This window comes from Ambystoma mexicanum, chromosome 4p (genome assembly GCF_040938575.1).
Source record: "Ambystoma mexicanum isolate Mex_15411 chromosome 4p, UKY_AmexF1_1, whole genome shotgun sequence".
Taxonomy (NCBI): Eukaryota; Metazoa; Chordata; class Amphibia; order Caudata; family Ambystomatidae; genus Ambystoma; species Ambystoma mexicanum.
Window position 1 is genome coordinate 843,887,918 of NC_090927.1, and position 19,928 is coordinate 843,907,845.

Sequence of the window (19,928 nt, forward strand, 5' to 3'; positions counted from 1 at the left end):
TTACTAATCATGGAGCACAAAAAAGCCTACAGCACCTGGTATTCCCAGGCAGTCTCCCATCCAGGTACTAACTAGGCCCGACCCTGCTTAGCTTCCGAGATCGGGCACATTCTGTGTGGTGTGGCCGTAGGCTCTGGGCCTAGTGAGTTTTGTACTTTTAAGCATCTAGTCGGCTAGACCTTGCAGTTTTGAAAGGCAATTGTGAAATGGCTCACTTCCTGAACTTGGAGCACAAAAAAGCCTACAGCACCTGGTATTCCCAGGCGGTCTCCCATCCAGGTACTAACGAGGCCCGACACTGCTTAGCTTCCGAGATCAGACGAGATCGGGCGCATTCAGTGTGGTGTGGCCGTAGGCTCTGGGCCTTGTGAGTTTTGTACTTTTAAGCATCTAGTCGGTTAGACCTTGCAGTTTTGAAAGGCAATTGAGAAATGGCTCACTTCCTGAACTTGGAGTACAAAAAAGCCTACAGCACCTGGTATTCCCAGGCGGTCTCCCATCCAGGTACTAACTAGGCCCAACACTGCTTAGCTTCTGAGATCAGACGAGATCAGGCGCATTCAGTGTGGTGTGGCCGTAGGCTCTGGGCCTAGTGAGTTTTGTACTTTTAAGCATCTAGTCGGCTAGACCTTGCAGTTTTGAAAGGCAATTGAGAAAGGGCTCACTTCCTGAACTTGGAGCACAAAAAAGCCTACAGCACCTGGTATTCCCAGGCAGTCTCCCATCCAGGTACTAACTAGGCCTAACACTGCTTAACTTCCGAGATCAGACAAGATCGGGTGCATTCAGTGTGGTGTGGCCGTAGGCTCTAGGAATGCTAAGAATATTACTCTTATGCATTTGCATTTAGTAAGCTAAGCCATGCAGCCACTTGCAACATGATACCACGCTCATCGCTCGATCAGGCTCGATCAGGCGAGATATATAAGACTGGTGGGCCCATTCAGGACTCCTATGTCTGGTAGGATAACTTTAATTCATCCATCCTGTGTCTGTTGCAGGGAGGTGGAGAGAACAATCAACACAATAATGGTTTTCTTTCATGCCTCTTGAAGGACTCAATATTCTCTGTACTGCATTACATGTGAAAGTCGATTTATTACCCATGAACACACTACCTGTATGCTAATTCTATGTAAAAAGGTAGCTCCAGCCCTCATGATGTTGTCCAACATTTCCGCTATAAAACGGTATACAATTATTTTGGAAACATACCAAATTTGAAAAATAATTGAGAAGTTGCGCAATTACTAATCATGGAGCACAAAAAAGCCTACAGCACCTGGTATTCCCAGGCAGTCTCCCATCCAGGTACTAACTAGGCCCGACCCTGCTTAGCTTCCGAGATCGGGCGCATTCAGTGTGGTGTGGCCGTAGGCTCTGGGCCTAGTGAGTTTTGTACTTTTAAGCATCTAGTCGGCTAGACCTTGCAGTTTTGAAAGGCAATTGTGAAATGGCTCACTTCCTGAACTTGGAGCACAAAAAAGCCTACAGCACCTGGTATTCCCAGGTGGTCTCCCATCCAGGTACTAACTAGGCCCAACACTGCTTAGCTTCCTAGATCAGGCAAGATCAGGCGCAATCAGTGTGGTGTGGCCGTAGGCTCTGGGCCTAGTGAGTTTTGTACTTTTAAGCATCTAGTCAGCTAGACCTTGCAGTTTTGAAAGGCAATTGAGAAATGGCTCACTTCCTGAACTTGGAGCACAAAAAAGCCTACAGCACCTGGTATTCCCAGGCGGTCTCCCATTCAGGTACTAACGAGGCCCGACACTGCTTAGCTTCCGAGATCAGACGAGATCGGGCGCATTCAGTGTGGTGTGGCCGTAGGCTCTGGGCCTTGTGAGTTTTGTACTTTTAAGCATCTAGTCGGCTAGACCTTGCAGTTTTGAAAGGCAATTGAGAAATGGCTCACTTCCTGAACTTGGAGCACAAAAAAGCCTACAGCACCTGGTATTCCCAGGCGGTCTCCCATCCAGGTACTAACTAGGCCTGACACTGCTTAACTTCCAAGATCAGACGAGATCGGGTGCATTCAGTGTGGTGTGGCCGTAGGCTCAAGGAATGCTAAGAATATTACTCTTATGCATTTGCATTTAGTAAGCTAAGCCATGCAGCCACTTGCAACATGATACCACGCTCATCGCTCGATCAGGCTCGATCAGGCGAGATATATAAGACTGGTGGGCCCATTCAGGACTCCTATGTCTGGTAGGATAACTTTAATTCATCCATCCTGTGTCTGTTGCAGGGAGGTGGAGAGAACAATCAACACAATAATGGGTTTCTTTCATGCCTCTTGAAGGACTCAATATTCTCTGTACTGCATTACATGTGAAAGTCGATTTATTACCCATGAACACACTACCTGTATGCTAATTCTATGTAAAAAGGTAGCTCCAGCCCTCATGATGTTGTCCAACATTTCCGCTATAAAACGGGATACAATTATTTTGGAAACATACCAAATTTGAAAAATAATTGAGAAGTTGCGCAATTACTAATCATGGAGCACAAAAAAGCCTACAGCACCTGGTATTCCCAGGCAGTCTCCCATCCAGGTACTAACTAGGCCCGACCCTGCTTAGCTTCCGAGATCGGGCGCATTCAGTGTGGTGTGGCCGTAGGCTCTAGGCCTAGTGAGTTTTGTACTTTTAAGCACTAGACCTTGCAGTTTTGAAAGGCAATTGTGAAATGGCTCACTTCCTGAACTTGGAGCACAAAAAAGCCTACAGCACCTGGTATTCCCAGGTGGTCTCCCATCAAGGTACTAACTAGGCCCGACACTGCTTAGCTTCCGAGATCAGACGAGATCGGGCGCAATCAGTGTGGTGTGGCCGTAGGCTCAGGGCCTAGTGAGTTTTGTACTTTTAAGCATCTAGTCAGCTAGACCTTGCAGTTTTGAAAGGCAATTGAGAAATGGCTCACTTCCTGAACTTGGAGCACAAAAAAGCCTACAGCACCTGGTATTCCCAGGCGGTCTCCCATCCAGGTACTAACGAGGCCCGACACTGCTTAGCTTCCGAGATCAGACGAGATCGGGCGCATTCAGTGTGGTGTGGCCGTAGGCTCTGGGCCTTGTGAGTTTTGTACTTTTAAGCATCTAGTCGGCTAGACCTTGCAGTTTTGAAAGGCAATTGAGAAATGGCTCACTTCCTGAACTTGGAGTACAAAAAAGCCTACAGCACCTGGTATTCCCAGGCGGTCTCCCATCCAGGTACTAACTAGGCCCGACACTGCTTAGCTTCTGAGATCAGACGAGATCAGGCGCATTCAGTGTGGTGTGGCCATAGGCTCTGGGCCTAGGAAGTTTTGTACTTTTAAGCATCTAGTCGGCTAGACCTTGCAGTTTTAAAAGGCAATTGAGAAAGGGCTCACTTCCTGAACTTGGAGCACAAAAAAGCCTACAGCACCTGGTATTCCCAGGCGGTCTCCCATCCAGGTACTAACTAGGCCTGACACTGCTTCACTTCCGAGATCAGACGAGATCGGGTGCATTCAGTGTGGTGTGGCCGTAGGCTCTAGGAATGCTAAGAATATTACTCTTATGCATTTGCATTTAGTAAGCTAAGCCATGCAGCCACTTGCAACATGATACCACGCTCATCGCTCGATCAGGCGAGATATATAAGACTGGTGGGCCCATTCAGGACTCCTATGTCTGGTAGGATAACTTTAATTCATCCATCCTGTGTCTGTTGCAGGGAGGTGGAGAGAACAATCAACACAATAATGGGTTTCTTTCATGCCTCTTGAAGGACTCAATATTCTCTGTACTGCATTACATGTGAAAGTCGATTTATTACCCATGAACACACTACTTGTATGCTAATTCTATGTAAAAAGGTAGCTCCAGCCCTCATGATGTTGTCCAACATTTCCGCTATAAAACGGGATACAATTATTTTGGAAACATACCAAATTTGAAAAATAATTGAGAAGTTGCGCAATTACTAATCATGGAGCACAAAAAAGCCTACAGCACCTGGTATTCCCAGGCAGTCTCCCATCCAGGTACTAACTAGGCCCGACCCTGCTTAGCTTCCGAGATCGGGCGCATTCAGTGTGGTGTGGCCGTAGGCTTTGGGCCTAGTGAGTTTTGTACTTTTAAGCATCTAGTCGGCTAGACCTTGCAGTTTTGAAAGGCAATTGAGAAATGGCTCACTTCCTGAACTTGGAGCACAAAAAAGCCTACAGCACCTGGTATTCCCAGGCGGTCTCCCATCCAGGTACTAACTAGGCCCAACAATGCTTAGCTTCCGAGATCAGACGAGATCAGGCGCATTCAGTGTGGTGTGGCCGTAGGCTCTGGGCCTAATGAGTTTTGTACTTTTAAGCATCTAGTCGGCTAGACCTTGCAGTTTTGAAAGGCAATTGAGAAAGGGTTCACTTCCTGAACTTGGAGCACAAAAAAGCCTACAGCACCTGGTATTCCCAGGCGGTCTCCCATCCAGGTACTAACTAGGCCTAACACTGCTTAACTTCCGAGATCAGACGAGATCGGGTGCATTCAGTGTGGTGTGGCCGTAGGCTCTAGGAATGCTAAGAATATTACTCTTATGCATTTGCATTTAGTAAGCTAAGCCATGCAGCCACTTGCAACATGATACCACGCTCATCGCTCGATCAGGCTCGATCAGGCGAGATATATAAGACTGGTGGGCCCATTCAGGACTCCTATGTCTGGTAGGATAACTTTAATTCATCCATCCTGTGTCTGTTGCAGGGAGGTGGAGAGAACAATCAACACAATAATGGTTTTCTTTCATGCCTCTTGAAGGACTCAATATTCTCTGTACTGCATTACATGTGAAAGTCGATTTATTACCCATGAACACACTACCTGTATGCTAATTCTATGTAAAAAGGTAGCTCCAGCCCTCATGATGTTGTCCAACATTTCCGCTATAAAACGGTATACAATTATTTTGGAAACATACCAAATTTGAAAAATAATTGAGAAGTTGCGCAATTACTAATCATGGAGCACAAAAAAGCCTACAGCACCTGGTATTCCCAGGCAGTCTCCCATCCAGGTACTAACTAGGCCCGACCCTGCTTAGCTTCCGAGATCGGGCGCATTCAGTGTGGTGTGGCCGTAGGCTCTGGGCCTAGTGAGTTTTGTACTTTTAAGCATCTAGTCGGCTAGACCTTGCAGTTTTGAAAGGCAATTGTGAAATGGCTCACTTCCTGAACTTGGAGCACAAAAAAGCCTACAGCACCTGGTATTCCCAGGCGGTCTCCCATCCAGGTACTAACGAGGCCCGACACTGCTTAGCTTCCGAGATCAGACGCATTCAGTGTGGTGTGGCCGTAGGCTCTGGGCCTTGTGAGTTTTGTACTTTTAAGCATCTAGTCGGCTAGACCTTGCAGTTTTGAAAGGCAATTGAGAAATGGCTCCCTTCCTGAACTTGGAGCACAAAAAAGCCTACAGCACCTGGTATTCCCAGGCGGTCTCCCATCCAGGTACTAACAAGGCCCGACACTGCGTAGCTTCCGAGATCAGACGAGATCGGGCGCATTCAGTGTGGTGTGGCCGTAGGCTCTGGGCCTTGTGAGTTTTGTACTTTTAAGCATCTAGTCGGCTAGACCTTGCAGTTTTGAAAGGCAATTGAGAAATGGCTCACTTCCTGAACTTGGAGTACAAAAAAGCCTACAGCACCTGGTATTCCCAGGCGGTCTCCCATCCAGGTACTAACTAGGCCCGACACTGCTTAGCTTCTGAGATCAGATGAGATCAGGCGCATTCAGTGTGGTGTGGCTGTAGGCTCTGGGCCTAGTGAGTTTTGTACTTTTAAGCATCTAGTCGGCTAGACCTTGCAGTTTTAAAAGGCAATTGAGAAATGGCTCACTTCCTGAACTTGGAGTACAAAAAAGCCTACAGCACCTGGTATTCCCAGGCGGTCTCCCATCCAGGTACTAACTAGGCCCGACCCTGCTTAGCTTCCGAGATCGGGCGCATTCAGTGTGGTGTGGCCGTAGGCTCTGGGCCTAGTGAGTTTTGTACTTTTAAGCATCTAGTCGGCTAGACCTTGCAGTTTTGAAAGGCAATTGTGAAATGGCTCACTTCCTGAACTTGGAGCACAAAAAAGCCTACAGCACCTGGTATTCCCAGGTGGTCTCCCATCCAGGTACTAACTAGGCCCGACACTGCTTAGCTTCCGAGATCAGACGAGATCGGGCGCAATCAGTGTGGTGTGTCCGTAGTCTCTGGGCCTAGTGAGTTTTGTACTTTTAAGCATCTAGTCAGCTAGACCTTGCAGTTTTGAAAGGCAATTGAGAAATGGCTCACTTCCTGAACTTGGAGCACAAAAAAGCCTACAGCACCTGGTATTCCCAGGCGGTCTCCCATCCAGGTACTAACGAGGCCCGACACTGCTTAGCTTCCGAGATCAGACGAGATCGGGCACATTCAGTGTGGTGTGGCCGTAGGCTCTGGGCCTTGTGAGTTTTGTACTTTTAAGCATCTAGTCGGCTAGACCTTGCAGTTTTAAAAGGCAATTGAGAAAGGGCTCACTTCCTGAACTTGGAGCACAAAAAAGCCTACAGCACCTGGTATTCCCAGGCGGTCTCCCATCCAGGTACTAACTAGGCCTGACACTGCTTAACTTCCGAGATCAGACGAGATCGGGTGCATTCAGTGTGGTGTGGCCGTAGGCTCTAGGAATGCTAAGAATATTACTCTTATGCATTTGCATTTAGTAAGCTAAGCCATGCAGCCACTTGCAACATGATACCACGCTCATCGCTCGATTCGGCTCGATCAGGCGAGATATATAAGACTGGTGGGCCCATTCAGGACTCCTATGTCTGGTAGGATAACTTTAATTCATCCATCCTGTGTCTGTTGCAGGGAGGTGGAGAGAACAATCAACACAATAATGGGTTTCTTTCATGCCTCTTGAAGGACTCAATATTCTCTGTACTGCATTACATGTGAAAGTCGATTTATTACCCATGAACACACTACCTGTATGCTAATTCTATGTAAAAAGGTAGCTCCAGCCCTCATGATGTTGTCCAACATTTCCGCTATAAAACGGGATACAATTATTTTGGAAACATACCAAATTTGAAAAATAATTGAGAAGTTGCGCAATTACTAATCATGGAGCACAAAAAAGCCTACAGCACCTGGTATTCCCAGGCAGTCTCCCATCCAGGTACTAACTAGGCCCGACCCTGCTTAGCTTCCGAGATCGGGCACATTCTGTGTGGTGTGGCCGTAGGCTCTGGGCCTAGTGAGTTTTGTACTTTTAAGCATCTAGTCGGCTAGACCTTGCAGTTTTGAAAGGCAATTGTGAAATGGCTCACTTCCTGAACTTGGAGCACAAAAAAGCCTACAGCACCTGGTATTCCCAGGCGGTCTCCCATCCAGGTACTAACGAGGCCCGACACTGCTTAGCTTCCGAGATCAGACGAGATCGGGCGCATTCAGTGTGGTGTGGCCGTAGGCTCTGGGCCTTGTGAGTTTTGTACTTTTAAGCATCTAGTCGGTTAGACCTTGCAGTTTTGAAAGGCAATTGAGAAATGGCTCACTTCCTGAACTTGGAGTACAAAAAAGCCTACAGCACCTGGTATTCCCAGGCGGTCTCCCATCCAGGTACTAACTAGGCCCAACACTGCTTAGCTTCTGAGATCAGACGAGATCAGGCGCATTCAGTGTGGTGTGGCCGTAGGCTCTGGGCCTAGTGAGTTTTGTACTTTTAAGCATCTAGTCGGCTAGACCTTGCAGTTTTGAAAGGCAATTGAGAAAGGGCTCACTTCCTGAACTTGGAGCACAAAAAAGCCTACAGCACCTGGTATTCCCAGGCAGTCTCCCATCCAGGTACTAACTAGGCCTAACACTGCTTAACTTCCGAGATCAGACAAGATCGGGTGCATTCAGTGTGGTGTGGCCGTAGGCTCTAGGAATGCTAAGAATATTACTCTTATGCATTTGCATTTAGTAAGCTAAGCCATGCAGCCACTTGCAACATGATACCACGCTCATCGCTCGATCAGGCTCGATCAGGCGAGATATATAAGACTGGTGGGCCCATTCAGGACTCCTATGTCTGGTAGGATAACTTTAATTCATCCATCCTGTGTCTGTTGCAGGGAGGTGGAGAGAACAATCAACACAATAATGGTTTTCTTTCATGCCTCTTGAAGGACTCAATATTCTCTGTACTGCATTACATGTGAAAGTCGATTTATTACCCATGAACACACTACCTGTATGCTAATTCTATGTAAAAAGGTAGCTCCAGCCCTCATGATGTTGTCCAACATTTCCGCTATAAAACGGTATACAATTATTTTGGAAACATACCAAATTTGAAAAATAATTGAGAAGTTGCGCAATTACTAATCATGGAGCACAAAAAAGCCTACAGCACCTGGTATTCCCAGGCAGTCTCCCATCCAGGTACTAACTAGGCCCGACCCTGCTTAGCTTCCGAGATCGGGCGCATTCAGTGTGGTGTGGCCGTAGGCTCTGGGCCTAGTGAGTTTTGTACTTTTAAGCATCTAGTCGGCTAGACCTTGCAGTTTTGAAAGGCAATTGTGAAATGGCTCACTTCCTGAACTTGGAGCACAAAAAAGCCTACAGCACCTGGTATTCCCAGGTGGTCTCCCATCCAGGTACTAACTAGGCCCAACACTGCTTAGCTTCCTAGATCAGGCAAGATCAGGCGCAATCAGTGTGGTGTGGCCGTAGGCTCTGGGCCTAGTGAGTTTTGTACTTTTAAGCATCTAGTCAGCTAGACCTTGCAGTTTTGAAAGGCAATTGAGAAATGGCTCACTTCCTGAACTTGGAGCACAAAAAAGCCTACAGCACCTGGTATTCCCAGGCGGTCTCCCATTCAGGTACTAACGAGGCCCGACACTGCTTAGCTTCCGAGATCAGACGAGATCGGGCGCATTCAGTGTGGTGTGGCCGTAGGCTCTGGGCCTTGTGAGTTTTGTACTTTTAAGCATCTAGTCGGCTAGACCTTGCAGTTTTGAAAGGCAATTGAGAAATGGCTCACTTCCTGAACTTGGAGCACAAAAAAGCCTACAGCACCTGGTATTCCCAGGCGGTCTCCCATCCAGGTACTAACTAGGCCTGACACTGCTTAACTTCCAAGATCAGACGAGATCGGGTGCATTCAGTGTGGTGTGGCCGTAGGCTCAAGGAATGCTAAGAATATTACTCTTATGCATTTGCATTTAGTAAGCTAAGCCATGCAGCCACTTGCAACATGATACCACGCTCATCGCTCGATCAGGCTCGATCAGGCGAGATATATAAGACTGGTGGGCCCATTCAGGACTCCTATGTCTGGTAGGATAACTTTAATTCATCCATCCTGTGTCTGTTGCAGGGAGGTGGAGAGAACAATCAACACAATAATGGGTTTCTTTCATGCCTCTTGAAGGACTCAATATTCTCTGTACTGCATTACATGTGAAAGTCGATTTATTACCCATGAACACACTACCTGTATGCTAATTCTATGTAAAAAGGTAGCTCCAGCCCTCATGATGTTGTCCAACATTTCCGCTATAAAACGGGATACAATTATTTTGGAAACATACCAAATTTGAAAAATAATTGAGAAGTTGCGCAATTACTAATCATGGAGCACAAAAAAGCCTACAGCACCTGGTATTCCCAGGCAGTCTCCCATCCAGGTACTAACTAGGCCCGACCCTGCTTAGCTTCCGAGATCAGGCGCATTCAGTGTGGTGTGGCCGTAGGCGCTGGGCCTAGTGAGTTTTGTACTTTTAAGCATCTAGTCGGCTAGACCTTGCAGTTTTGAAAGGCAATTGTGAAATGGCTCACTTCCTGAACTTGGAGCACAAAAAAAGCCTACAGCACCTGGTATTCCCAGGCGGTCTCCCATCCAGGTACTAACGAGGCCCGACACTGCTTAGCTTCCGAGATCAGACGAGATCGGGCGCATTCAGTGTGGTGTGGCCGTAGGCTCTGGGCCTTGTGAGTTTTGTACTTTTAAGCATCTAGTCGGCTAGACCTTGCAGTTTTGAAAGGCAATTGAGAAATGGCTCACTTCCTGAACTTGGAGTACAAAAAAGCCTACAGCACCTGGTATTCCCAGGCGGTCTCCCATCCAGGTACTAACTAGGCCCGACACTGCTTAGCTTCTGAGATCAGACGAGATCAGGCGCATTCAGTGTGGTGTGGCCGTAGGCTCTGGGCCTAGTGAGTTTTGTACTTTTAAGCATCTAGTCGGCTAGACCTTGCAGTTTTAAAAGGCAATTGAGAAAGGGCTCACTTCCTGAACTTGGAGCACAAAAAAGCCTACAGCACCTGGTATTCCCAGGCGGTCTCCCATCCAGGTACTAACTAGGCCTGACACTGCTTAACTTCCAAGATCAGACGAGATCGGGTGCATTCAGTGTGGTGTGGCCGTAGGCTCTAGGAATGCTAAGAATATTACTCTTATGCATTTGCATTTAGTAAGCTAAGCCATGCAGCCACTTGCAACATGATACCACGCTCATCGCTCGATCAGGCTCGATCAGGCGAGATATATAAGACTGGTGGGCCCATTCAGGACTCCTATGTCTGGTAGGATAACTTTAATTCATCCATCCTGTGTCTGTTGCAGGGAGGTGGAGAGAACAATCAACACAATAATGGTTTTCTTTCATGCCTCTTGAAGGACTCAATATTCTCTGTACTGCATTACATGTGAAAGTCGATTTATTACCCATGAACACACTACCTGTATGCTAATTCTATGTAAAAAGGTAGCTCCAGCCCTCATGATGTTGTCCAACATTTCCGCTATAAAACGGGATACAATTATTTTGGAAACATACCAAATTTGAAAAATAATTGAGAAGTTGCGCAATTACTAATCATGGAGCACAAAAAAGCCTACAGCACCTGGTATTCCCAGGCAGTCTCCCATCCAGGTACTAACTAGGCCCGACCCTGCTTAGTTTCTGAGATCGGGCGCATTCAGTGTGGTGTGGCCGTAGGCTCTAGGCCTAGTGAGTTTTGTACTTTTAAGCACTAGACCTTGCAGTTTTGAAAGGCAATTGTGAAATGGCTCACTTCCTGAACTTGGAGCACAAAAAAGCCTACAGCACCTGGTATTCCCAGGTGGTCTCCCATCCAGGTACTAACTAGGCCCGACACTGCTTAGCTTCCGAGATCAGACGAGATCGGGCGCAATCAGTGTGGTGTGGCCGTAGGCTCTGGGCCTAGTGAGTTTTGTACTTTTAAGCATCTAGTCAGCTAGACCTTGCAGTTTTGAAAGGCAATTGAGAAATGGCTCACTTCCTGAACTTGGAGCACAAAAAAGCCTACAGCACCTGGTATTCCCAGGCGGTCTCCCATCCAGGTACTAACGAGGCCCGACACTGCTTAGCTTCCGAGATCAGACGAGATCGGGCGCATTCAGTGTGGTGTGGCCGTAGGCTCTGGGCCTTGTGAGTTTTGTACTTTTAAGCATCTAGTCGGCTAGACCTTGCAGTTTTGAAAGGCAATTGAGAAATGGCTCACTTCCTGAACTTGGAGTACAAAAAAGCCTACAGCACCTGGTATTCCCAGGCGGTCTCCCATCCAGCTACTAACTAGGCCCGACACTGCTTAGCTTCTGAGATCAGACGAGATCAGGCGCATTCAGTGTGGTGTGGCCGTAGGCTCTGGGCCTAGGAAGTTTTGTACTTTTAAGCATCTAGTCGGCTAGACCTTGCAGTTTTAAAAGGCAATTGAGAAAGGGCTCACTTCCTGAACTTGGAGCACAAAAAAGCCTACAGCACCTGGTATTCCCAGGCGGTCTCCCATCCAGGTACTAACTAGGCCTGACACTGCTTCACTTCCGAGATCAGACGAGATCGGGTGCATTCAGTGTGGTGTGGCCGTAGGCTCTAGGAATGCTAAGAATATTACTCTTATGCATTTGCATTTAGTAAGCTAAGCCATGCAGCCACTTGCAACATGATACCACGCTCATCGCTCGATCAGGCGAGATATATAAGACTGGTGGGCCCATTCAGGACTCCTATGTCTGGTAGGATAACTTTAATTCATCCATCCTGTGTCTGTTGCAGGGAGGTGGAGAGAACAATCAACACAATAATGGGTTTCTTTCATGCCTCTTGAAGGACTCAATATTCTCTGTACTGCATTACATGTGAAAGTCGATTTATTACCCATGAACACACTACTTGTATGCTAATTCTATGTAAAAAGGTAGCTCCAGCCCTCATGATGTTGTCCAACATTTCCGCTATAAAACGGGATACAATTATTTTGGAAACATACCAAATTTGAAAAATAATTGAGAAGTTGCGCAATTACTAATCATGGAGCACAAAAAAGCCTACAGCACCTGGTATTCCCAGGCAGTCTCCCATCCAGGTACTAACTAGGCCCGACCCTGCTTAGCTTCCGAGATCGGGCGCATTCAGTGTGGTGTGGCTGTAGGCTCTGGGCCTAGTGAGTTTTGTACTTTTAAGCATCTAGTCGGCTAGACCTTGCAGTTTTGAAAGGCAATTGAGAAATGGCTCACTTCCTGAACTTGGAGCACAAAAAAGCCTACAGCACCTGGTATTCCCAGGCGGTCTCCCATCCAGGTACTAACTAGGCCCAACAATGCTTAGCTTCCGAGATCAGACGAGATCAGGCGCACTCAGTGTGGTGTGGCCGTAGGCTCTGGGCCTAATGAGTTTTGTACTTTTAAGCATCTACTCGGCTAGACCTTGCAGTTTTGAAAGGCAATTGAGAAAGGGTTCACTTCCTGAACTTGGAGCACAAAAAAGCCTACAGCACCTGGTATTCCCAGGCGGTCTCCCATCCAGGTACTAACTAGGCCTAACACTGCTTAACTTCCGAGATCAGACGAGATCGGGTGCATTCAGTGTGGTGTGGCCGTAGGCTCTAGGAATGCTAAGAATATTACTCTTATGCATTTGCATTTAGTAAGCTAAGCCATGCAGCCACTTGCAACATGATACCACGCTCATCGCTCGATCAGGCGAGATATATAAGACTGGTGGGCCCATTCAGGACTCCTATGTCTGGTAGGATAACTTTAATTCATCCATCCTGTGTCTGTTGCAGGGAGGTGGAGAGAACAATCAACACAATAATGGTTTTCTTTCATGCCTCTTGAAGGACTCAATATTCTCTGTACTGCATTACATGTGAAAGTCGATTTATTACCCATGAACACACTACCTGTATGCTAATTCTATGTAAAAAGGTAGCTCCAGCCCTCATGATGTTGTCCAACATTTCCGCTATAAAACGGTATACAATTATTTTGGAAACATACCAAATTTGAAAAATAATTGAGAAGTTGCGCAATTAATAATCATGGAGCACAAAAAAGCCTACAGCACCTGGTATTCCCAGGCAGTCTCCCATCCAGGTACTAACTAGGCCCGACCCTGCTTAGCTTCCGAGATCGGGCGCATTCAGTGTGGTGTGGCCGTAGGCTCTGGACCTAGTGAGTTTTGTACTTTTAAGCATCTAGTCGGCTAGACCTTGCAGTTTTGAAAGGCAATTGTGAAATGGCTCACTTCCTGAACTTGGAGCACAAAAAAGCCTACAGCACCTGGTATTCCCAGGCGGTCTCCCATCCAGGTACTAACTAGGCCTGACACTGCTTAGCTTCTGAGATCAGACGAGATCAGGCGCATTCAGTGTGGTGTGGCTGTAGGCTCTGGGCCTAGTGAGTTTTGTACTTTTAAGCATCTAGTCGGCTAGACCTTGCAGTTTTAAAAGGCAATTGAGAAATGGCTCACTTCCTGAACTTGGAGTACAAAAAAGCCTACAGCACCTGGTATTCCCAGGCGGTCTCCCATCCAGGTACTAACTAGGCCCGACCCTGCTTAGCTTCCGAGATCGGGCGCATTCAGTGTGGTGTGGCCGTAGGCTCTGGGCCTAGTGAGTTTTGTACTTTTAAGCATCTAGTCGGCTAGACCTTGCAGTTTTGAAAGGCAATTGTGAAATGGCTCACTTCCTGAACTTGGAGCACAAAAAAGCCTACAGCACCTGGTATTCCCAGGTGGTCTCCCATCCAGGTACTAACTAGGCCCGACACTGCTTAGCTTCCGAGATCAGACGAGATCGGGCGCAATCAGTGTGGTGTGTCCGTAGTCTCTGGGCCTAGTGAGTTTTGTACTTTTAAGCATCTAGTCAGCTAGACCTTGCAGTTTTGAAAGGCAATTGAGAAATGGCTCACTTCCTGAACTTGGAGCACAAAAAAGCCTACAGCACCTGGTATTCCCAGGTGGTCTCCCATCCAGGTACTAACGAGGCCCGACACTGCTTAGCTTCCGAGATCAGACGAGATCGGGCACATTCAGTGTGGTGTGGCCGTAGGCTCTGGGCCTTGTGAGTTTTGTACTTTTAAGCATCTAGTCGGCTAGACCTTGCAGTTTTAAAAGGCAATTGAGAAAGGGCTCACTTCCTGAACTTGGAGCACAAAAAAGCCTACAGCACCTGGTATTCCCAGGCGGTCTCCCATCCAGGTACTAACTAGGCCTGACACTGCTTAACTTCCGAGATCAGACGAGATCGGGTGCATTCAGTGTGGTGTGGCCGTAGGCTCTAGGAATGCTAAGAATATTACTCTTATGCATTTGCATTTAGTAAGCTAAGCCATGCAGCCACTTGCAACATGATACCACGCTCATCGCTCGATCCGGCTCGATCAGGCGAGATATATAAGACTGGTGGGCCCATTCAGGACTCCTATGTCTGGTAGGATAACTTTAATTCATCCATCCTGTGTCTGTTGCAGGGAGGTGGAGAGAACAATCAACACAATAATGGGTTTCTTTCATGCCTCTTGAAGGACTCAATATTCTCTGTACTGCATTACATGTGAAAGTCGATTTATTACCCATGAACACACTACCTGTATGCTAATTCTATGTAAAAAGGTAGCTCCAGCCCTCATGATGTTGTCCAACATTTCCGCTATAAAACGGGATACAATTATTTTGGAAACATACCAAATTTGAAAAATAATTGAGAAGTTGCGCAATTACTAATCATGGAGCACAAAAAAGCCTACAGCACCTGGTATTCCCAGGCAGTCTCCCATCCAGGTACTAACTAGGCCCGACCCTGCTTAGCTTCCGAGATCGGGCACATTCTGTGTGGTGTGGCCGTAGGCTCTGGGCCTAGTGAGTTTTGTACTTTTAAGCATCTAGTCGGCTAGACCTTGCAGTTTTGAAAGGCAATTGTGAAATGGCTCACTTCCTGAACTTGGAGCACAAAAAAGCCTACAGCACCTGGTATTCCCAGGCGGTCTCCCATCCAGGTACTAACGAGGCCCGACACTGCTTAGCTTCCGAGATCAGACGAGATCGGGCGCATTCAGTGTGGTGTGGCCGTAGGCTCTGGGCCTTGTGAGTTTTGTACTTTTAAGCATCTAGTCGGTTAGACCTTGCAGTTTTGAAAGGCAATTGAGAAATGGCTCACTTCCTGAACTTGGAGTACAAAAAAGCCTACAGCACCTGGTATTCCCAGGCGGTCTCCCATCCAGGTACTAACTAGGCCCAACACTGCTTAGCTTCTGAGATCAGACGAGATCAGGCGCATTCAGTGTGGTGTGGCCGTAGGCTCTGGGCCTAGTGAGTTTTGTACTTTTAAGCATCTAGTCGGCTAGACCTTGCAGTTTTGAAAGGCAATTGAGAAAGGGCTCACTTCCTGAACTTGGAGCACAAAAAAACCTACAGCACCTGGTATTCCCAGGCAGTCTCCCATCCAGGTACTAACTAGGCCTAACACTGCTTAACTTCCGAGATCAGACAAGATCGGGTGCATTCAGTGTGGTGTGGCCATAGGCTCTAGGAATGCTAAGAATATTACTCTTATGCATTTGCATTTAGTAAGCTAAGCCATGCAGCCACTTGCAACATGATACCACGCTCATCGCTCGATCAGGCTCGATCAGGCGAGATATATAAGACTGGTGGGCCCATTCAGGACTCCTATGTCTGGTAGGATAACTTTAATTCATCCATCCTGTGTCTGTTGCAGGGAGGTGGAGAGAACAATCAACACAATAATGGTTTTCTTTCATGCCTCTTGAAGGACTCAATATTCTCTGTACTGCATTACATGTGAAAGTCGATTTATTACCCATGAACACACTACCTGTATGCTAATTCTATGTAAAAAGGTAGCTCCAGCCCTCATGATGTTGTCCAACATTTCCGCTATAAAACGGTATACAATTATTTTGGAAACATACCAAATTTGAAAAATAATTGAGAAGTTGCGCAATTACTAATCATGGAGCACAAAAAAGCCTACAGCACCTGGTATTCCCAGGCAGTCTCCCATCCAGGTACTAACTAGGCCCGACCCTGCTTAGCTTCCGAGATCGGGCGCATTCAGTGTGGTGTGGCCGTAGGCTCTGGGCCTAGTGAGTTTTGTACTTTTAAGCATCTAGTCGGCTAGACCTTGCAGTTTTGAAAGGCAATTGTGAAATGGCTCACTTCCTGAACTTGGAGCACAAAAAAGCCTACAGCACCTGGTATTCCCAGGTGGTCTCCCATCCAGGTACTAACTAGGCCCAACACTGCTTAGCTTCCTAGATCAGGCAAGATCAGGCGCAATCAGTGTGGTGTGGCCGTAGGCTCTGGGCCTAGTGAGTTTTGTACTTTTAAGCATCTAGTCAGCTAGACCTTGCAGTTTTGAAAGGCAATTGAGAAATGGCTCACTTCCTGAACTTGGAGCACAAAAAAGCCTACAGCACCTGGTATTCCCAGGCGGTCTCCCATTCAGGTACTAACGAGGCCCGACACTGCTTAGCTTCCGAGATCAGACGAGATCGGGCGCATTCAGTGTGGTGTGGCCGTAGGCTCTGGGCCTTGTGAGTTTTGTACTTTTAAGCATCTAGTCGGCTAGACCTTGCAGTTTTGAAAGGCAATTGAGAAATGGCTCACTTCCTGAACTTGGAGCACAAAAAAGCCTACAGCACCTGGTATTCCCAGGCGGTCTCCCATCCAGGTACTAACTAGGCCTGACACTGCTTAACTTCCAAGATCAGACGAGATCGGGTGCATTCAGTGTGGTGTGGCCGTAGGCTCAAGGAATGCTAAGAATATTACTCTTATGCATTTGCATTTAGTAAGCTAAGCCATGCAGCCACTTGCAACATGATACCACGCTCATCGCTCGATCAGGCTCGATCAGGCGAGATATATAAGACTGGTGGGCCCATTCAGGACTCCTATGTCTGGTAGGATAACTTTAATTCATCCATCCTGTGTCTGTTGCAGGGAGGTGGAGAGAACAATCAACACAATAATGGGTTTCTTTCATGCCTCTTGAAGGACTCAATATTCTCTGTACTGCATTACATGTGAAAGTCGATTTATTACCCATGAACACACTACCTGTATGCTAATTCTATGTAAAAAGGTAGCTCCAGCCCTCATGATGTTGTCCAACATTTCCGCTATAAAACGGGATACAATTATTTTGGAAACATACCAAATTTGAAAAATAATTGAGAAGTTGCGCAATTACTAATCATGGAGCACAAAAAAGCCTACAGCACCTGGTATTCCCAGGCAGTCTCCCATCCAGGTACTAACTAGGCCCGACCCTGCTTAGCTTCCGAGATCAGATGAGATCGGGCGCATTCAGTGTGGTGTGGCCGTAGGCTCTGGGCCTTGTGAGTTTTGTACTTTTAAGCATCTAGTCGGCTAGACCTTGCAGTTTTGAAAGGCAATTGAGAAATGGCTCACTTCCTGAACTTGGAGTACAAAAAAGCCTACAGCACCTGGTATTCCCAGGCGGTCTCCCATCCAGGTACTAACTAGGCCCGACACTGCTTAGCTTCTGAGATCAGACGAGATCAGGCGCATTCAGTGTGGTGTGGCCGTAGGCTCTGGGCCTAGTGAGTTTTGTACTTTTAAGCATCTAGTCGGCTAGACCTTGCAGTTTTAAAAGGCAATTGAGAAAGGGCTCACTTCCTGAACTTGGAGCACAAAAAAGCCTACAGCACCTGGTATTCCCAGGCGGTCTCCCATCCAGGTACTAACTAGGCCTGACACTGCTTAACTTCCAAGATCAGACGAGATCGGGTGCATTCAGTGTGGTGTGGCCGTAGGCTCTAGGAATGCTAAGAATATTACTCTTATGCATTTGCATTTAGTAAGCTAAGCCATGCAGCCACTTGCAACATGATACCACGCTCATCGCTCGATCAGGCTCGATCAGGCGAGATATATAAGACTGGTGGGCCCATTCAGGACTCCTATGTCTGGTAGGATAACTTTAATTCATCCATCCTGTGTCTGTTGCAGGGAGGTGGAGAGAACAATCAACACAATAATGGTTTTCTTTCATGCCTCTTGAAGGACTCAATATTCTCTGTACTGCATTACATGTGAAAGTCGATTTATTACCCATGAACACACTACCTGTATGCTAATTCTATGTAAAAAGGTAGCTCCAGCCCTCATGATGTTGTCCAACATTTCCGCTATAAAACGGGATACAATTATTTTGGAAACATACCAAATTTGAAAAATAATTGAGAAGTTGCGCAATTACTAATCATGGAGCACAAAAAAGCCTACAGCACCTGGTATTCCCAGGCAGTCTCCCATCCAGGTACTAACTAGGCCCGACCCTGCTTAGTTTCTGAGATCGGGCGCATTCAGTGTGGTGTGGCCGTAGGCTCTAGGCCTAGTGAGTTTTGTACTTTTAAGCACTAGACCTTGCAGTTTTGAAAGGCAATTGTGAAATGGCTCACTTCCTGAACTTGGAGCACAAAAAAGCCTACAGCACCTGGTATTCCCAGGTGGTCTCCCATCCAGGTACTAACTAGGCCCGACACTGCTTAGCTTCCGAGATCAGACGAGATCGGGCGCAATCAGTGTGGTGTGGCCGTAGGCTCTGGGCCTAGTGAGTTTTGTACTTTTAAGCATCTAGTCAGCTAGACCTTGCAGTTTTGAAAGGCAATTGAGAAATGGCTCACTTCCTGAACTTGGAGCACAAAAAAGCCTACAGCACCTGGTATTCCCAGGCGGTCTCCCATCCAGGTACTAACGAGGCCCGACACTGCTTAGCTTCCGAGATCAGACGAGATCGGGCGCATTCAGTGTGGTGTGGCCGTAGGCTCTGGGCCTTGTGAGTTTTGTACTTTTAAGCATCTAGTCGGCTAGACCTTGCAGTTTTGAAAGGCAATTGAGAAATGGCTCACTTCCTGAACTTGGAGTACAAAAAAGCCTACAGCACCTGGTATTCCCAGGCGGTCTCCCATCCAGGTACTAACTAGGCCCGACACTGCTTAGCTTCTGAGATCAGACGAGATCAGGCGCATTCAGTGTGGTGTGGCCGTAGGCTCTGGGCCTAGGAAGTTTTGTACTTTTAAGCATCTAGTCGGCTAGACCTTGCAGTTTTAAAAGGCAATTGAGAAAGGGCTCACTTCCTGAACTTGGAGCACAAAAAAGCCTACAGCACCTGGTATTCCCAGGCGGTCTCCCATCCAGGTACTAACTAGGCCTGACACTGCTTCACTTCCGAGATCAGACGAGATCGGGTGCATTCAGTGTGGTGTGGCCGTAGGCTCTAGGAATGCTAAGAATATTACTCTTATGCATTTGCATTTAGTAAGCTAAGCCATGCAGCCACTTGCAACATGATACCACGCTCATCGCTCGATCAGGCGAGATATATAAGACTGGTGGGCCCATTCAGGACTCCTATGTCTGGTAGGATAACTTTAATTCATCCATCCTGTGTCTGTTGCAGGGAGGTGGAGAGAACAATCAACACAATAATGGGTTTCTTTCATGCCTCTTGAAGGACTCAATATTCTCTGTACTGCATTACATGTGAAAGTCGATTTATTACCCATGAACACACTACTTGTATGCTAATTCTATGTAAAAAGGTAGCTCCAGCCCTCATGATGTTGTCCAACATTTCCGCTATAAAACGGGATACAATTATTTTG

General features: G+C 47.1%; 46 non-coding genes and 20 pseudogenes across 46 annotated transcripts; all 66 read right to left on the reverse strand.

Moving 5' to 3' along the window:
* Nucleotides 1-23: 23 nt before the first annotated feature.
* On the reverse strand, nt 24-132 carry LOC138458998 (5S ribosomal RNA; annotated as a pseudogene).
* A 106-nt stretch (nt 133-238) lies between these two features.
* LOC138462064 (5S ribosomal RNA) lies at nt 239-357 on the reverse strand. The gene has a single exon (XR_011264668.1). It is a non-coding gene; the product is annotated as a 5S ribosomal RNA (ribosomal RNA).
* A 106-nt stretch (nt 358-463) lies between these two features.
* Nucleotides 464-582, reverse strand: LOC138456796 (5S ribosomal RNA). The gene has a single exon (XR_011262136.1). It is a non-coding gene; the product is annotated as a 5S ribosomal RNA (ribosomal RNA).
* A 106-nt stretch (nt 583-688) lies between these two features.
* Nucleotides 689-807, reverse strand: LOC138454077 (5S ribosomal RNA). The gene has a single exon (XR_011260770.1). It is a non-coding gene; the product is annotated as a 5S ribosomal RNA (ribosomal RNA).
* A 463-nt stretch (nt 808-1,270) lies between these two features.
* On the reverse strand, nt 1,271-1,379 carry LOC138456912 (5S ribosomal RNA; annotated as a pseudogene).
* Nucleotides 1,380-1,485: 106 nt separating this feature from the next.
* Nucleotides 1,486-1,604, reverse strand: LOC138455919 (5S ribosomal RNA; annotated as a pseudogene).
* Nucleotides 1,605-1,710: 106 nt separating this feature from the next.
* Nucleotides 1,711-1,829, reverse strand: LOC138463141 (5S ribosomal RNA). The gene has a single exon (XR_011265727.1). It is a non-coding gene; the product is annotated as a 5S ribosomal RNA (ribosomal RNA).
* Nucleotides 1,830-1,935: 106 nt separating this feature from the next.
* On the reverse strand, nt 1,936-2,054 carry LOC138463604 (5S ribosomal RNA). The gene has a single exon (XR_011266191.1). It is a non-coding gene; the product is annotated as a 5S ribosomal RNA (ribosomal RNA).
* Nucleotides 2,055-2,517: 463 nt separating this feature from the next.
* LOC138456913 (5S ribosomal RNA) lies at nt 2,518-2,626 on the reverse strand (annotated as a pseudogene).
* A 97-nt stretch (nt 2,627-2,723) lies between these two features.
* LOC138461680 (5S ribosomal RNA) lies at nt 2,724-2,842 on the reverse strand. The gene has a single exon (XR_011264287.1). It is a non-coding gene; the product is annotated as a 5S ribosomal RNA (ribosomal RNA).
* Nucleotides 2,843-2,948: 106 nt separating this feature from the next.
* LOC138462066 (5S ribosomal RNA) lies at nt 2,949-3,067 on the reverse strand. The gene has a single exon (XR_011264669.1). It is a non-coding gene; the product is annotated as a 5S ribosomal RNA (ribosomal RNA).
* A 106-nt stretch (nt 3,068-3,173) lies between these two features.
* LOC138461729 (5S ribosomal RNA) lies at nt 3,174-3,292 on the reverse strand. Its single transcript, XR_011264336.1, has one exon. It is a non-coding gene; the product is annotated as a 5S ribosomal RNA (ribosomal RNA).
* A 106-nt stretch (nt 3,293-3,398) lies between these two features.
* Nucleotides 3,399-3,517, reverse strand: LOC138462868 (5S ribosomal RNA). The gene has a single exon (XR_011265456.1). It is a non-coding gene; the product is annotated as a 5S ribosomal RNA (ribosomal RNA).
* A 453-nt stretch (nt 3,518-3,970) lies between these two features.
* Nucleotides 3,971-4,079, reverse strand: LOC138456915 (5S ribosomal RNA; annotated as a pseudogene).
* A 106-nt stretch (nt 4,080-4,185) lies between these two features.
* LOC138463890 (5S ribosomal RNA) lies at nt 4,186-4,304 on the reverse strand. Its single transcript, XR_011266474.1, has one exon. It is a non-coding gene; the product is annotated as a 5S ribosomal RNA (ribosomal RNA).
* Nucleotides 4,305-4,410: 106 nt separating this feature from the next.
* LOC138457997 (5S ribosomal RNA) lies at nt 4,411-4,529 on the reverse strand. Its single transcript, XR_011262338.1, has one exon. It is a non-coding gene; the product is annotated as a 5S ribosomal RNA (ribosomal RNA).
* Nucleotides 4,530-4,992: 463 nt separating this feature from the next.
* Nucleotides 4,993-5,101, reverse strand: LOC138456916 (5S ribosomal RNA; annotated as a pseudogene).
* Nucleotides 5,102-5,207: 106 nt separating this feature from the next.
* Nucleotides 5,208-5,316, reverse strand: LOC138457931 (5S ribosomal RNA; annotated as a pseudogene).
* A 106-nt stretch (nt 5,317-5,422) lies between these two features.
* On the reverse strand, nt 5,423-5,541 carry LOC138465118 (5S ribosomal RNA). Its single transcript, XR_011267692.1, has one exon. It is a non-coding gene; the product is annotated as a 5S ribosomal RNA (ribosomal RNA).
* A 106-nt stretch (nt 5,542-5,647) lies between these two features.
* On the reverse strand, nt 5,648-5,766 carry LOC138461891 (5S ribosomal RNA). The gene has a single exon (XR_011264496.1). It is a non-coding gene; the product is annotated as a 5S ribosomal RNA (ribosomal RNA).
* A 106-nt stretch (nt 5,767-5,872) lies between these two features.
* Nucleotides 5,873-5,981, reverse strand: LOC138456112 (5S ribosomal RNA; annotated as a pseudogene).
* Nucleotides 5,982-6,087: 106 nt separating this feature from the next.
* On the reverse strand, nt 6,088-6,206 carry LOC138454421 (5S ribosomal RNA). The gene has a single exon (XR_011261098.1). It is a non-coding gene; the product is annotated as a 5S ribosomal RNA (ribosomal RNA).
* A 106-nt stretch (nt 6,207-6,312) lies between these two features.
* On the reverse strand, nt 6,313-6,431 carry LOC138463372 (5S ribosomal RNA). The gene has a single exon (XR_011265959.1). It is a non-coding gene; the product is annotated as a 5S ribosomal RNA (ribosomal RNA).
* Nucleotides 6,432-6,537: 106 nt separating this feature from the next.
* LOC138461364 (5S ribosomal RNA) lies at nt 6,538-6,656 on the reverse strand. Its single transcript, XR_011263981.1, has one exon. It is a non-coding gene; the product is annotated as a 5S ribosomal RNA (ribosomal RNA).
* Nucleotides 6,657-7,119: 463 nt separating this feature from the next.
* LOC138458999 (5S ribosomal RNA) lies at nt 7,120-7,228 on the reverse strand (annotated as a pseudogene).
* Nucleotides 7,229-7,334: 106 nt separating this feature from the next.
* LOC138462067 (5S ribosomal RNA) lies at nt 7,335-7,453 on the reverse strand. The gene has a single exon (XR_011264670.1). It is a non-coding gene; the product is annotated as a 5S ribosomal RNA (ribosomal RNA).
* Nucleotides 7,454-7,559: 106 nt separating this feature from the next.
* On the reverse strand, nt 7,560-7,678 carry LOC138456914 (5S ribosomal RNA). Its single transcript, XR_011262152.1, has one exon. It is a non-coding gene; the product is annotated as a 5S ribosomal RNA (ribosomal RNA).
* Nucleotides 7,679-7,784: 106 nt separating this feature from the next.
* LOC138454078 (5S ribosomal RNA) lies at nt 7,785-7,903 on the reverse strand. The gene has a single exon (XR_011260771.1). It is a non-coding gene; the product is annotated as a 5S ribosomal RNA (ribosomal RNA).
* Nucleotides 7,904-8,366: 463 nt separating this feature from the next.
* On the reverse strand, nt 8,367-8,475 carry LOC138456918 (5S ribosomal RNA; annotated as a pseudogene).
* Nucleotides 8,476-8,581: 106 nt separating this feature from the next.
* Nucleotides 8,582-8,700, reverse strand: LOC138455920 (5S ribosomal RNA; annotated as a pseudogene).
* Nucleotides 8,701-8,806: 106 nt separating this feature from the next.
* LOC138463142 (5S ribosomal RNA) lies at nt 8,807-8,925 on the reverse strand. The gene has a single exon (XR_011265728.1). It is a non-coding gene; the product is annotated as a 5S ribosomal RNA (ribosomal RNA).
* Nucleotides 8,926-9,031: 106 nt separating this feature from the next.
* On the reverse strand, nt 9,032-9,150 carry LOC138463605 (5S ribosomal RNA). Its single transcript, XR_011266192.1, has one exon. It is a non-coding gene; the product is annotated as a 5S ribosomal RNA (ribosomal RNA).
* A 463-nt stretch (nt 9,151-9,613) lies between these two features.
* Nucleotides 9,614-9,722, reverse strand: LOC138458027 (5S ribosomal RNA; annotated as a pseudogene).
* A 107-nt stretch (nt 9,723-9,829) lies between these two features.
* Nucleotides 9,830-9,948, reverse strand: LOC138462068 (5S ribosomal RNA). Its single transcript, XR_011264671.1, has one exon. It is a non-coding gene; the product is annotated as a 5S ribosomal RNA (ribosomal RNA).
* Nucleotides 9,949-10,054: 106 nt separating this feature from the next.
* Nucleotides 10,055-10,173, reverse strand: LOC138454387 (5S ribosomal RNA). Its single transcript, XR_011261066.1, has one exon. It is a non-coding gene; the product is annotated as a 5S ribosomal RNA (ribosomal RNA).
* Nucleotides 10,174-10,279: 106 nt separating this feature from the next.
* LOC138463606 (5S ribosomal RNA) lies at nt 10,280-10,398 on the reverse strand. The gene has a single exon (XR_011266193.1). It is a non-coding gene; the product is annotated as a 5S ribosomal RNA (ribosomal RNA).
* A 463-nt stretch (nt 10,399-10,861) lies between these two features.
* On the reverse strand, nt 10,862-10,970 carry LOC138459471 (5S ribosomal RNA; annotated as a pseudogene).
* A 97-nt stretch (nt 10,971-11,067) lies between these two features.
* On the reverse strand, nt 11,068-11,186 carry LOC138459932 (5S ribosomal RNA). Its single transcript, XR_011262712.1, has one exon. It is a non-coding gene; the product is annotated as a 5S ribosomal RNA (ribosomal RNA).
* A 106-nt stretch (nt 11,187-11,292) lies between these two features.
* On the reverse strand, nt 11,293-11,411 carry LOC138462069 (5S ribosomal RNA). The gene has a single exon (XR_011264672.1). It is a non-coding gene; the product is annotated as a 5S ribosomal RNA (ribosomal RNA).
* Nucleotides 11,412-11,517: 106 nt separating this feature from the next.
* Nucleotides 11,518-11,636, reverse strand: LOC138462849 (5S ribosomal RNA). Its single transcript, XR_011265437.1, has one exon. It is a non-coding gene; the product is annotated as a 5S ribosomal RNA (ribosomal RNA).
* Nucleotides 11,637-11,742: 106 nt separating this feature from the next.
* On the reverse strand, nt 11,743-11,861 carry LOC138462869 (5S ribosomal RNA). Its single transcript, XR_011265457.1, has one exon. It is a non-coding gene; the product is annotated as a 5S ribosomal RNA (ribosomal RNA).
* Nucleotides 11,862-12,314: 453 nt separating this feature from the next.
* On the reverse strand, nt 12,315-12,423 carry LOC138457465 (5S ribosomal RNA; annotated as a pseudogene).
* A 106-nt stretch (nt 12,424-12,529) lies between these two features.
* On the reverse strand, nt 12,530-12,648 carry LOC138454028 (5S ribosomal RNA). Its single transcript, XR_011260723.1, has one exon. It is a non-coding gene; the product is annotated as a 5S ribosomal RNA (ribosomal RNA).
* Nucleotides 12,649-12,754: 106 nt separating this feature from the next.
* On the reverse strand, nt 12,755-12,873 carry LOC138458009 (5S ribosomal RNA). The gene has a single exon (XR_011262340.1). It is a non-coding gene; the product is annotated as a 5S ribosomal RNA (ribosomal RNA).
* A 453-nt stretch (nt 12,874-13,326) lies between these two features.
* Nucleotides 13,327-13,435, reverse strand: LOC138456919 (5S ribosomal RNA; annotated as a pseudogene).
* A 106-nt stretch (nt 13,436-13,541) lies between these two features.
* Nucleotides 13,542-13,660, reverse strand: LOC138463888 (5S ribosomal RNA). The gene has a single exon (XR_011266472.1). It is a non-coding gene; the product is annotated as a 5S ribosomal RNA (ribosomal RNA).
* Nucleotides 13,661-13,766: 106 nt separating this feature from the next.
* Nucleotides 13,767-13,875, reverse strand: LOC138456113 (5S ribosomal RNA; annotated as a pseudogene).
* Nucleotides 13,876-13,981: 106 nt separating this feature from the next.
* LOC138454422 (5S ribosomal RNA) lies at nt 13,982-14,100 on the reverse strand. The gene has a single exon (XR_011261099.1). It is a non-coding gene; the product is annotated as a 5S ribosomal RNA (ribosomal RNA).
* Nucleotides 14,101-14,206: 106 nt separating this feature from the next.
* LOC138463168 (5S ribosomal RNA) lies at nt 14,207-14,325 on the reverse strand. The gene has a single exon (XR_011265755.1). It is a non-coding gene; the product is annotated as a 5S ribosomal RNA (ribosomal RNA).
* Nucleotides 14,326-14,431: 106 nt separating this feature from the next.
* LOC138461366 (5S ribosomal RNA) lies at nt 14,432-14,550 on the reverse strand. The gene has a single exon (XR_011263983.1). It is a non-coding gene; the product is annotated as a 5S ribosomal RNA (ribosomal RNA).
* A 463-nt stretch (nt 14,551-15,013) lies between these two features.
* Nucleotides 15,014-15,122, reverse strand: LOC138459001 (5S ribosomal RNA; annotated as a pseudogene).
* Nucleotides 15,123-15,228: 106 nt separating this feature from the next.
* LOC138462070 (5S ribosomal RNA) lies at nt 15,229-15,347 on the reverse strand. The gene has a single exon (XR_011264674.1). It is a non-coding gene; the product is annotated as a 5S ribosomal RNA (ribosomal RNA).
* Nucleotides 15,348-15,453: 106 nt separating this feature from the next.
* LOC138457036 (5S ribosomal RNA) lies at nt 15,454-15,572 on the reverse strand. Its single transcript, XR_011262173.1, has one exon. It is a non-coding gene; the product is annotated as a 5S ribosomal RNA (ribosomal RNA).
* A 106-nt stretch (nt 15,573-15,678) lies between these two features.
* Nucleotides 15,679-15,797, reverse strand: LOC138455108 (5S ribosomal RNA). Its single transcript, XR_011261751.1, has one exon. It is a non-coding gene; the product is annotated as a 5S ribosomal RNA (ribosomal RNA).
* Nucleotides 15,798-16,260: 463 nt separating this feature from the next.
* Nucleotides 16,261-16,369, reverse strand: LOC138456920 (5S ribosomal RNA; annotated as a pseudogene).
* A 106-nt stretch (nt 16,370-16,475) lies between these two features.
* LOC138455921 (5S ribosomal RNA) lies at nt 16,476-16,594 on the reverse strand (annotated as a pseudogene).
* Nucleotides 16,595-16,700: 106 nt separating this feature from the next.
* On the reverse strand, nt 16,701-16,819 carry LOC138463144 (5S ribosomal RNA). The gene has a single exon (XR_011265730.1). It is a non-coding gene; the product is annotated as a 5S ribosomal RNA (ribosomal RNA).
* Nucleotides 16,820-16,925: 106 nt separating this feature from the next.
* Nucleotides 16,926-17,044, reverse strand: LOC138463608 (5S ribosomal RNA). The gene has a single exon (XR_011266195.1). It is a non-coding gene; the product is annotated as a 5S ribosomal RNA (ribosomal RNA).
* Nucleotides 17,045-17,507: 463 nt separating this feature from the next.
* LOC138463501 (5S ribosomal RNA) lies at nt 17,508-17,626 on the reverse strand. The gene has a single exon (XR_011266087.1). It is a non-coding gene; the product is annotated as a 5S ribosomal RNA (ribosomal RNA).
* Nucleotides 17,627-17,732: 106 nt separating this feature from the next.
* Nucleotides 17,733-17,851, reverse strand: LOC138454399 (5S ribosomal RNA). Its single transcript, XR_011261077.1, has one exon. It is a non-coding gene; the product is annotated as a 5S ribosomal RNA (ribosomal RNA).
* A 106-nt stretch (nt 17,852-17,957) lies between these two features.
* Nucleotides 17,958-18,076, reverse strand: LOC138463610 (5S ribosomal RNA). Its single transcript, XR_011266196.1, has one exon. It is a non-coding gene; the product is annotated as a 5S ribosomal RNA (ribosomal RNA).
* A 463-nt stretch (nt 18,077-18,539) lies between these two features.
* Nucleotides 18,540-18,648, reverse strand: LOC138459472 (5S ribosomal RNA; annotated as a pseudogene).
* Nucleotides 18,649-18,745: 97 nt separating this feature from the next.
* Nucleotides 18,746-18,864, reverse strand: LOC138459933 (5S ribosomal RNA). Its single transcript, XR_011262713.1, has one exon. It is a non-coding gene; the product is annotated as a 5S ribosomal RNA (ribosomal RNA).
* A 106-nt stretch (nt 18,865-18,970) lies between these two features.
* On the reverse strand, nt 18,971-19,089 carry LOC138462071 (5S ribosomal RNA). Its single transcript, XR_011264675.1, has one exon. It is a non-coding gene; the product is annotated as a 5S ribosomal RNA (ribosomal RNA).
* Nucleotides 19,090-19,195: 106 nt separating this feature from the next.
* Nucleotides 19,196-19,314, reverse strand: LOC138454410 (5S ribosomal RNA). The gene has a single exon (XR_011261088.1). It is a non-coding gene; the product is annotated as a 5S ribosomal RNA (ribosomal RNA).
* A 106-nt stretch (nt 19,315-19,420) lies between these two features.
* LOC138462871 (5S ribosomal RNA) lies at nt 19,421-19,539 on the reverse strand. Its single transcript, XR_011265458.1, has one exon. It is a non-coding gene; the product is annotated as a 5S ribosomal RNA (ribosomal RNA).
* Between the last annotated feature and the right edge of the window lie 389 nt (nt 19,540-19,928).